Source organism: Lynx canadensis, chromosome B2 (assembly GCF_007474595.2).
Source record: "Lynx canadensis isolate LIC74 chromosome B2, mLynCan4.pri.v2, whole genome shotgun sequence".
Classification (NCBI taxonomy): domain Eukaryota; kingdom Metazoa; phylum Chordata; class Mammalia; order Carnivora; family Felidae; genus Lynx; species Lynx canadensis.
This window is the reverse complement of record NC_044307.1, coordinates 93,113,632-93,126,275: the sequence shown is the minus strand read 5'-3', so window position 1 is coordinate 93,126,275 and position 12,644 is coordinate 93,113,632. Positions and strand designations below refer to the sequence as shown.

Below are 12,644 nucleotides of genomic sequence, written 5' to 3'. Positions count from 1 at the left end.
GTCATGGTCTCGTGGTTTTGTGAGTTTGAGCCCCATGTGACAGACTGCACTGACCTTGCAGAGCCTGCTTGGGATTCTCATTCTCTCTCTTTCTCTCTCTCTCTCTCTCTCTCTGCCCCTCCCTTGCTCAAGGTCTGTCTCTCTCAAAATATATAAATAAACTTAAAAAACTGATTTGGACCTTTCTCTTATTCATGTATTAATTTATGTAATGTCTAAACTAGTATATTTTTTATGTACCCAAGAAGCTTTTACTATAACATCACCTTCCTAATCTCATCAAAAATTCTACAGTTTATGAATCTTACTGACTTCCTGTCAGTTAGCTTGGAAAAAAAGAGTTTTGACAATCACTATCTAAATTGTTAGGCAATGAAAAAGTCAACATTATCTATGCGATATTATCTATGGGACTATCAGAAAATTATTTTAAATGAACCCATCCTTACATTCAATTAATTCCTGTTGAACAAATTAATGGATTAAAAATGTAGCCTTGCTGTTTGCAAAATATTTTATGTAGGATGTAATAAGAAAGAATTTCTATAAAGAGGTGTCAGGAGAAAGAACATTTCAGTCAATGCGGCAGAAAATGAAAATATTTGTATAGTGCAGCCTAATATGATGATAAAGTGAGCTATTTTATGTTGCTTAATAATACGGTTTTTTAATACATTCGTGCTTCTTCACAATAGAGGGCCACCTATGCCCGCAATTCCCCCGCCCAGCCGGAACCCAGGGAGAGGAAAAGAGCAGAAGCACAGAGGTCCAGGGAGCCTCTACCCAAGAAGGCAAGACAAGTAAGGGTGTGCAGGTGGGGGATGTGAGCCGCCCAAGCCTTGCTCTTACCGTGACGATTCCGCAGCCGTCCTTAGCCCAGATGGTCTCCAGGAAATGCCCAGACTGCAGGTAGTCGGCCCCAAGGATGAAGGGCTGCAGGGGAAGCAGCCCGAACTTGCAGCTGTTCCTGGAGAGCTGCCTCATGTTGAGCTCGGGGACTGAGGCCCTTCGCGCTCCTTGTGAAGCAGCGCAGCGCCAAACTGGAATTCCCGCGGCGTGGGCCTCGGCACCCAGTTCGCATGCCAGCGGCGCAGCCCTTTAGCAGCCACGGTGCTCAGAGCGCTCACGGATGGTCACGGCGGGAGGCGACCCCTGCTTGCACAAGGGCCAGGCCCAAAGGCAACCTGCGTGGGTACACTCGGGGAAGGAGAAAGAGCTGGTTCCAGCCTCACAGGGACCTTTGACATCCACTTTGGTGGGAGAGTGTCGTTTGGGAAGGGGCCGACGGTGGGTGGGTGTCGAGGCCCAATAAAACAGTACTCTGCCCAGAAAGTTATGGTGGACTCCGTGTAAACAACCCCGAAGACCTGGCTGACCAGCGAACACTGGTCTTCTACTAGAGCGACACAGGTGTCTGCAGCGAGGCTGGCCAGGGCGGTTGGCCTCCACAGGCCCCACACTGCTTTGGGACAGGGAGCCTGAGCTGAGGCCCCTGGGACGTGGCGCTCACAGACTCTGGCTGTGGGGAAACAGCCCTGTGCCATCTTCAGGAACACCGGATGCAAGGCTTCATTCCGGAAATGGGAGAAGGCGGCAGTGTTAAGCGCAGGGACGGTGAGATGGTGTCCTTCTGATCCCTCCAGGCCAGCTTCGCGCGGTAGGCGGACAGGTTGCTAGCAGCACGGTGCTCCTGCGCAAGCGTCGGGGAACCGGTGCGCCTGCGCGGCCTGTGAAGTGCAAGATCTCATTCCCCTTGGAGGCGTTCCAGTACCCTGTTGTGTTAACCGAGGCCTAAGGACTTCACCTCCTCCGTGTAGTCGCTCAGCACCGAGGCCAGCCCACATGCTCAGGCAAGGACAGCACCACAGGGTGTGGACCCGTTCCTTTCTGTCACCTTCTCCCAGGCTTTCTTATCTTTATGCTTTTCACTCATTTAAGTGGCCACACAATTCCAGGCCTCTTGCCCTTCTTGCCCTTGGCTTGCTCCGTGCAGCCCCGCGTGAAGATTAAGTGAGATTAAGTGTAAATTTGATTCATCAGATTTTAAATGCAATGATCATGTCTTAATTTAGTGTTTTATCCGTGTTCTGGAGAGGAGGACTTTTGGCTTTAATTATAAAAACTATTTTTACAGATCTTATATAAAAAGACAGTTGACAGCAATTTGCATGTTTGGTAGTTTATAAAATTAAAAACTCCACATTTTAAGAACTCTGTATCGTTTTGTCTTTAATCTTATTTTAGGTATGCAGATTTAATTTATTTTTGGGTATAATAAAACTAACGCACTTAGGAACACAAAAAGATTTTGGGTAACAATTTAAAAAGTTATTCTTAGATATCAATGTTTATCATGGTAGAAAATTCAAATTTCTTTTTGTTTTAATGTTAAGAAATATGTATAGAATAGTTAAGAGGCTTTCTTATATAAAACAGTTGGTAAATTAATATTTGTCATTAGAACTGAACTACCAAATGTCTTAAATTCATTTACAGAAATGGTATTATTTTATACATTTTATTTTGTTTAACAGGATAAAATGTAGTTTCTTCTTCCACTGAACTCCCCCAACAACCAAGTTTAGAAAATTGAGAAAGGATGAGGTACTATTTATTAATTAAATTAAATACATACATATTTAATTATATATTTACTTTTTAAATTTATTTAATGTATTATTTAAATACATATTTTATTAACAAATAATTTTCTCTAATGAAAAAATTTAAATACAGCATATATCTGATGGTTCTCCTCTGTTATGTAATTTAGACTCAAAATTTTAATAAACAGTATAAGTTAAAGATGTATTCATCTCTAAATAATAAAATATTACCCAATATTGACAATGCTTAAATAAATTTACATTTTTAATAAATAAGTAGTACATATGTATGCAACACAAGATGGCATTTAATAATGTCCAAGACAAGCACATCATTATACATATTTGTGAATCATTTCAAATCCTGCTCATTCCAAAACATTTTTGTGACTTTATTGACATTGTTTGCCAAGAATTTACAATATCATTTACTATTCATGAGTATTTCTTTTTTTTTAATGTTTTTATTTTTGAGAGAGAAAGAGAGAGCATGAGGCGAAGAAGAGCATAGAGGGAGGGAGACAGAGGATCCAAAGCCGGGTCCAGGCTCTGAGCTGTTGGCACAGAGCCCAAAGCAGAGCTGGAACTCAGGAACCATGAGATCATGACCTGGGCCAAAGTCGTACACTTAACCCACTGAGCCATCCAGGTGCCCCACATGCTAAAGGTTTAATGAGCACTCCCACTGAACCATCACAATTATGATACAGATACTATTATCTCTGTCGTTTCATGCATAGGGAAACTAAGACTTAGAGGTTAAGTAATTTCCCAAGGTAAACACAGCAAAGACTCCAGGGGAAGTAGTACTCAAACCAGGTCCGCTGACTCCAAAGATAATGCTTCTTTTTTTTTTTTTTTTAATGTTTATTTATTTTTGAGAGAGAGACAGAGACAGGGAGACAGAGAGTGAGCAGGGGAAGGGACAGAGAGATAGAGACACACACACACAGAATCTGAAGCAGGGTCCAGGCTCTGAGCTGTCTGCATAGAACCCAATGTGGGGCTCAAACTCAAGAACCATGAGATCGTGACCTGAGCCAAAGTCAGATGCTCAACCGATTGAGCCACCCAAGCACCCCATATTTATGAGTATTTCTTTAGTTTTACTCATTATACTCTGATTCTATAATATCAATGGAATTTTTCATGATATATATACTTATATGTATGCAATATTTCATTTAATGAACAAAACTGATTATCATTTAAATATTGAAGAACTTCTTCAACCACTCAAATAATTTTACATAAGTATATAATTTCAAAATATTTTTTTCAAGGCTACATTTTTACTTTAGTAACCTCACTATAATTATAATAGTAAGTGTATACCTTGACATTACACATTTATATGATAAAACTTCTTTTAAGAGAGAAATCTTTCTACTTTATGAGTATGTTAATAAAAAGTAAAAATGTATCTGAACAGATATGTATAAATAATTCATAGTGCCGTCATGTCTATGAATAAAATATGAATTCAGAATATTTTGAATCATAATATTTTACTTTCAAAATTAGACTATGGTATATTATTCAGCAAAGCTTCACTAATGTAATGATATAGACATTTTTCAGAGTATTTTTACATGTACTCTTGGAAATCAGAGATAAACAGTCGGGAAATTCTAATGGCATTACATTACTCCCCAGATAGGATATTATCTCACAAACACTGCCATTTCACCTAAATACTTCACCTTATTTGATTACTAACCACTTATAACTGAGAATGATTAATTTCTTTATTTTCTTTCGATTTTACTTATGAAAAGAAAATAAATACAAGAATTTAAAGAAAATATATGATTTGGGAAACATATTCCAAAGAAACCTGTTCTATGAATCAGACTACCGAATGTCAAACGTTACCTAAAAATAATGCAAAAGGCTATATGTAATGTGGCTTTTTAAATTCTGAATTCCTCAGAACTTATAAGAGGTATCTATACAGAGGAAGGACCATAAGTGATGAAAGACAAAATTTGGTAAACATCCACAGAATTCAAATTCCTAAGTTCAGCTATTATTGCTTTAATTTATCCCTAATACAAGGCTTGGGCCAGGTTGAGCGTCCGACTTGAGCTCAGGTCATGATCTCGTGTTTTGTGGGTTTGAGCCCCATGTCGGCTCTGTGCTGACAGCTCATAGCCTGGAACCTGCTTCAGATTCTGTGTCTCCCTCTCTCTCTGCCCCTACCCCAGTCATGCTCTATCTCTCTAAAAATAGATAAAACATTAAAAAAACTTTTTTTAATAAAAATAAAACAAAATGTCAGTGAGGAAAAAATTGTTTGGAATCTGCTTCAATGATTTTAATACTAGAAACCTTCCATAAAGAGGGCATTGTGTTTGGTTTGATGCTATGGTGGCAATATCTTGCAAAGTCAAAGGATTAGAAGTAAAGCCTTAAAGTACAAATAACTCTCTTCAAGGGAAGAGCATTAACCTTTGGCCCACAGCACTTGTTAAAACAGACATAATATTTAGTGGAAGATTATTATGTACTGAGAGAAAATATGATACACTAGTTCATAAAAGATGCCACATATTCAGAGTATTTTGGACAATTTCAAGTTTGAAGTATTCTTTGTAACCTCAGTTGATATCCTCCTTGAGTCAGTTTCTATAAGGATTCATAAACCTAAAAGATTAATTTTAATTGTGATGGCATTTTCCCACCATGAGCTAGTCCATTAAAATCATATTGAGTGAGATTACAGGTAAAGTTCTCAGCTGTTGGTTAATTCTCAAGCCAAGGTAAAATTGTGTAATGCCAAATACCCTGCTATGTATGATTTAAAGCAACTATATAAAACACTAGTCAGTGAAATGTGAAACTGTTAAGTGCTTTTCTTGGGGACTGGGCTTGATATCTAGCACAGTAATATATTTTTAATTTAGAAGGATATTTAGAATAAAATTCTAGGAAAATGTTTTTACTTTTTTGTAGTAGTAAATTTATTCAACACTAAAGCATTTAATATTACAGTTTACTTTAATTTTTACTTTTCCTAGTAAGAAGGCAAGGTTAAAAAAGTTATATCTTTATCTCCTAAATACTAATTCCCTAGATAGACTGTCATTTGTCAGTGATAAAATAGTTCACATTGATAGAAATTGATATAAATGTATTATGTTGGAGATCAATATTCATGGTATACAGAATGGTGTTCTAATATATAGATTAAACCATTTCTCATCCATTAAGAACTGCATATCCCCAAATGACTCATAATATGGACATAGTCTTATTGTTAATTGTATATTAATAAATTTTTTAAATTTACTGTTGTAATTCAATTTTCATTTTTATTATAATGTTTATAGGGCACTATTACATAAGGTATAGAATAAGTATGGATAAAAACAGATTTTGAAGCAGTTTATTCATAAATTTCAATACACATTTTTTATAAGCTGTCAAAAGTTTTTCCTCCTTGAGCATTGATTTCTTCATCTAAAAATGACACTACTCCTACTGTATAGGAATATTTTAAGATTTCTTTTCCTGTTTCACAAACCACAAGATTTTACAACAATGTAAGTAAAGCCCATGAAAGAAATGACATACAAAAGGAAAAAATTGCTGTAATAAGCATTGTTCATTGAGTCCAGTTACATATAACTGATGAGCTACATCAATGTTTCAGTCTTAATACAAAAACTAATTAAGATGTATATATAGACCTTTATCTGCCACCATGATTGTAGAGATCTGTAGAAGTATTGCCAGCACTCTTTTGGTAAAAAAAAAAAAAAAAAAAAAAGGCAAAGCATAGAACAAACATTAAATTAATCAACAGATGAATGGATAAAGAATGTGTTACAAAATATTGTGTATCATATATGATATATATTTATATGTGTATACTATTCAACCATTTAAAAAAAGGAAATTCTACCATTTTGACAATATGGATGGACCTTGAAAACATCAAGCTAAATGAAATAAGTCAGACAGAGAAAGACAAATGATCTCACTTGTATGTGGAATGTAAAAAAAAATCAGAAACAAAGGTCAGGATGGTGGTTGCCAAAAGTGGAACATGGAGGGTAGGGGAATTGAGTGAAGTGGTCAAAAGTTACAACTTTCAGTAAGATTAATACATTTTGGGAATATAATGTACAATATGAAAATTATAGGTAACTGTCATAGATTTTAAGTCTAAAGATATCTCTTGGCCAGCAAGAGAGCAGGACGCAGGATGAAAAGTGAGAGATAGCTAATGTCTGGGAAAAGACAAGAGCCCCAAATAAGAGTCCTTGCCCCGTTTTTATTAGAATCAGAAGGCTTACAAACATGGCGATGGACTGCACAAAGAGACAATGGCTCTGTGAACATTAACTTGGGGACATGAGGGAAAGGGGGTCTTGAAGATATTTGGGGTTAGGGGTTTAGATTAATACAAAACAAAATCCTGGTGCCGGGCAGTCAGCAGAAGGTTGTTTACAGCGGACATGAGACAGCACCTCTCTTTATCTTAGCTAACCTAGGGATGAGATAGGTAGGACAAGTGACCTCAGGGTTAACAAGGCACCTTTTTCTTTTGTTAATCATCTCCACTCTGGGCAGCTTCACCTGCAGCTCAGTGTAGCGGTCTATAGCCCTATTTACCTGCTTACTTAACTTGGTCCTTCCTTCCTGTTAAAGCAGCTTTCTGCTATAGTACTAAATTGGGGGGCGTTTTCGCCCTGAATGCCTAATCTTGCTTACCTCATATACCTTTGTATTGGAAGCCTAAGCCCCCTCTCTATTCTAGGTGCCTTTGCACCCCCTCCCTATTCTGGGGTCCTGGTCTTGTTTACTCAAACTCAGGTGTGAGCATTCTATGGCTTTGTACTTCTTTATGCCTTGTTAACCCATTGGTGTAAGCCCAGAGGATTCCTAAGCATATTCCACACAGGTAACAATATTGTATATTGAAAAATTGCTAAAGAGTGTATCTTAAAAATCTTCATCACAAGAAAAAAATTATAAGTGTTTGAAGTAATTAATGTTAACTAAACTTATTGTGGTAACCATTTTGCAATATATCAAATCATCTTGTTGTACACTTTAAACTTTATACAATGTTATATCTCAATAAAATTGGAAAAAATTAAAATTTCAAGTATTATGAATGAAATCATAGAACACCTAGGTAAAGAGGAAAAAACTTTGTTGGCAGATTCAAAGATTCAATATTGCTAGTGTGTTAATCTCCCTCATTTTGATCTGTAGATCCAATGGAATTCCAATCAAAATCTCACCATATGTTTTGGATGTATTTATAAGTTGATTCTAATATGTATATGGAAAATTAAATGTTGAATTTCCATTTACATTTTTCCATAGTCATAACCATTTTTCAAAAAGAAGAATAAATTTTGAATCTCAGATTCAAAATTTATTTTTCAAATAAAGCTACAGTAATCAAGACAGTATTTAGGAAGCACTAAGGGATTTTTTCTTCATTCTTCACAGTGAGAAGCTAGTGCGAATCCTGGAGGTGAAGCTCCAGGTGAAGGTGTGGGGGCCCTCCTAACACTGGGATTCCAAAAGATTTTAACTCTCAAGATACTCCTTACGGGCTTTTGCTCCTGGTAAGTTGTTATTCTCTGTGATTCTCTACACCTGCCCTTCTCTCCAGTTTTGGTTGCAGCAGCTTGCCCTGTGACCTCATTTCTCTGTTGGATCTATAAAAGGGTTTTTTGTTTAGCTTGATCTTGTTGTAAGGATAGAGTGCTAACTTCCACACAATTTACATGTTAGAGCATAAATTTATACTTGTATCTTTTAGAAACAAAGTAATCTAAGAGACTTAACATTTTTAAATGTTGTTCTAAGGAAAATCTTTTTCACTGTATCTGACAAAAGCTAATAATTGAATGAAGCCTAACTGACTTGGCTTTATATATATATTAATCACATTTGTACCTAAAAAAAGCTGTACAACGTGGAGAGTGCTGCTTTAGTTTGTTGACCATCTGGAAAACTGAATCTGTTTAATTTGCCGATTCATTTTAAATTTGTTTAAATTATTTATGCTACGTTCAAATGGACTATTGATTTTGCTTCAGATTTTTCTTCTGTGTGTACGCAATAATCCCCAATCCTGAAATAATCTTCAAATACCTTATATCTCTGCCTCAGTAATTTTTATTTACCCTCAAGGCATTCCATTTTAGTTTTTAATGTGTAAAGATTAAGTTGAAATTCTTAGTGGGAATGAAGTAGAATATTCAATTCTTGACTTTATCTCCAAGATAACTGTGCTATTGTCAGTTCATTTTTCCTATGATTCTCTCTTTATGTTATCTCCGTATATGAAAGCATAGACAAGCACATCAGTAAATCTCCTGAGTTGTAGCCATATTCTTCCTTGTCTTGATTTTATGGCAGCAGCTGTATTTCATCATGATCATTAAAGTCAACTATCCCTACTAATGTAAGAACAACTTTTTTTGCCCACCACAAACAACCCAAAGTGACCAGACAACAGATACAGCTTTACTTGAACCCTTACTATATTTCCAGGTAAAAAAGCTCTCCCCCAGGAAGTCAAAACCAAGAAATCAAATAAAAAAGAAATTTTTAATAGAGTTATAAATGTGGGTGCTAAATTCCCCAGAGTGTTTCTGGGAGGAGCTATCAATACTCCCATTCCTTGGTCTAGGCTGGTAATGTTGAAACACTCTGTACTTAGCTCACACCAATATAGTGAGCTAACCTAGCCATTAAATGGAAACTAGTATTTTTCTTTCTTTGATATCTATCTGGTCTTAGGCAGCTATCTGTAAAGTGAGAGGGATCAACACCAATGCAATAGCGAGAGGTAACAGGTGGGTCTAGGACACCTATTTGTATAATATAATTTTGCCCTTTATAATTGCCTGAGCTATACCAAAAGACACCATTTCTGTTGTACAATAAATTGGTGTTGAGTCACTCAAATGTATTATCTGATATTTGGAAAATAAGCATTTATCATGAGAATCTCCAAGCGCCCTAGTCATCTAATGTCTTAAGGCTCATGCTATGGTCTTAGAGTCTATGATGTATCCACAAACTGATTTTAAATTTAAGAATAACTCTCTGTTGCACACAACATGGCATTGCACCTCTGGTTATTTATCTAAAGAAAATGAAAACAATAAGTTGAAAATATGTATGTACTTTCATGATCTTTTCATTATTTATAGTAGCTAAGATATGGAAACAGCCCAAGTGTCCATGGATAGATAAATGGATAAAGAAACTGTGGTATATATACATGTATAATGGAATATTATTCAGCCACAAAAAGAATAAAATTTTTCTATTTGCAACAGCATAGATGGACCTTGAGGTCATTATACTACGAGAAATAAGTGAATAAGAGAAAGGCAAACATCACATGATCTCATGTATTTGTGGAATCTAAAAACAAAAAACAAGCTCATAAATAGGAGAGTAGATTGGTGGTTGCCAGAGGTAGGGGATGAGGGGTGAGTGAGGTGAGGGATATAAAAGAGAGGCTGAAATGTTGAAGGTGGCCAAAAGGTACAAATTTTTAGTTATAAAATAAGTAATGGAGATGTAATATACAGCATGCTAACTAAGTTAATAATATACCATGTTGCACATTTGAAAGTCAGTAAGAGAGTATATCCTACAAGTTCTCACACAAGAAAAACATTTTTTTTTTGCATGTATGTTTACAGATGTTAACAGGACTTATTGTGGTGATTATTTTGTAATGTATACAAATATTCAATCTTTTTTTTTTATTTATTTTGAGAGAGAGAGTGCGCCCATGAGCTGGGGAGGACCAAAGAAAGAGGGAAAGAGAATCCCAAGCAGGCTCTGTGCTAACAATGGAGGGTTGAACCAGGAACCATGAGATCATGACCTGAGCCAAAATCATGAGTTGGATGCTTAACTGATGGAAACAAAAAAATTAAGTTCATCAGAATTTGCCATTGAAAGCATTATTGGCCAGATATTTGTTTTACAAAATATTTTTAACTCAACTAAATTTCTTCATGATATATAGGTGTGTGTGTGTGTGTGTGTGTGTGTGTGTGTGTGTGTGTTAATATTTTATCTTAGCTGTGATTTGGAGGAAAGTAAGTTGATTTAAGCAAATTTGTTGAATTTATAAGCATGGAGTTTTTCATAATCTGTACTTACTATCTTTTGTCTATATAATTAGTTATATTCTTTCTTTCATTCTTTCTTGTTGTCAAATTCGTTGATCTTTTTAAATAACCTGATTTTAATGTCCTTTATGTTTTTCTGTATTTTTCAGTTTGGAATTTTATTGTTTTCTTCTTGTCATTTTTTAGTTTTTCTCACTTAATTTGGCTTAGTTTTCTAAAACCCCGGATAATAATAAAGGGTAAATTTTTGTTGTCTTCTCCAGTGCATATGAGTTTCTTTAGTATCTTGAGAAATAGGTTGAATTGTTGAAGACAGGACTTGGAGATGTATAAGTTTCTGGCAAAACATCACCATAAAATAGAATTATAGTGAACTTTCCCATACTTCTTTAATTTATGTATCTTTATATACATAGCTTAGTCAGATGTGTTTTACATGATTTTGATCAGTGTTTCTCAATCTTTGCTAAATAGCTTTAAGAGATTTGAAAATTAATATAAATTAGTTAAGATCAATTTAATCAGAGTAAAGGTGAGGCCCAGGGATCATCATTACTTAAGGCTCTCCAGGTGATTCCAATATGCAACAATTTTCATAAAATCTAACATAGATCCTACATTCCCTTGGTGAAATAAGTATATATGTATATTCATGAAACAACTAAGTTTTTTAAATATGATGTGGTTTTATAACTAAAAATAAATATAAATCATCAATTAATTTTCATTTCTGCTATTGGTTTTGATGTACCAATCATTCTTTGACTTTAGTAAGAACTCATTATTAACATATAAAACAGTACTCATACAGCTAATCTGGTATGATGAACTTCTGCCTGGGTCAAAGACATTTCTAAAAGGATTTATTTCCATACTTCTACCTCTATTGTGAGACCAGTCTGTGAAAAGTAGAGAAAATGAAGATCAGGATAGCATTACTTGTAGGCAATGGTTGTCCTGATATAAAGTATATTATACAAGCTCTCTTGATATTTAAAAAAAATCAAGAAAACAAAGAGAAAGAGCACCTGGGTGGCTCAATGTGTTAAGCCTCCGACTTTGGCTCAGGGCATGATCTCATGGTTCTTGAGTTTGAGCTCTGCATCCTGCTTGGGTTTCTCTCTTTCTCCTTCTCTCTCTCTGCCCCTCCTCTCTCTCTCTTTCTCTCTCTCTCTCAAAATAAATAAACTTAAAAAAAAATAACAAGGAGGAAATAATTAAGTTGAAATAAAGGAAAAGCAAATATGAGAATCTTTGAGGAACTCACTTTTTAAATTTATTTCCTCTTATGTGAGAAAAGAAAAATGAGAGCAAATATTTGGCTGAAAGAGACTGAGAAAATGACCCAGTGCAAATTAGGGATTTCCTCAGGTTGCGTTGTGCCTTCTTCTGCCTTTTTTATTATTTTATTTTATTTTGTTTTGTTTTTTTATTTGAATTTTATGGTCTTTGAATATATTCTGTATCTGAGGTTCAATTTTCGTTATATGGAAACTCTCAGTTTCTTCCCTGGAGTCTCCCAAATGAAGTGGGCAAAATGAATATAATTCTGCCTCCTCGAGATCCTACTGAACTTTCCCAATAAATGTAATATGTATTCAGTGACTTCCTGTACAGACTAAGTCTCAATTAACTGTTGATAGAAAATTAAAAAAAAAACTTAAATATAATCTTACTGCTAGAAATCCATCAACCCTACATGCAAAATCAAGATATACACGTGAGGGTCTAAGTTATAGTATGAATGATAGAGACATTGAAAGGAACAGTAAGTGAGCAAGGTGTATTGATGCAGACAACATGGACCCTACCCTATGATTAGGTACTTCTAGTTTTAAGCTTCAAATAGAATATCTCCTTTTTTTAATTAAGAAATAGTATTCACATTTTTCTATGTGCTATATCAGCATTC

At 35.4% G+C, this 12,644-nt stretch overlaps 1 pseudogene; it reads right to left on the bottom strand.

The window, feature by feature from the left end:
- Positions 1-1,098: 1,098 nt before the first annotated feature.
- Positions 1,099-12,644, bottom strand: part of LOC115514971 — a 158,160-nt pseudogene continuing 146,614 nt past the window's right edge.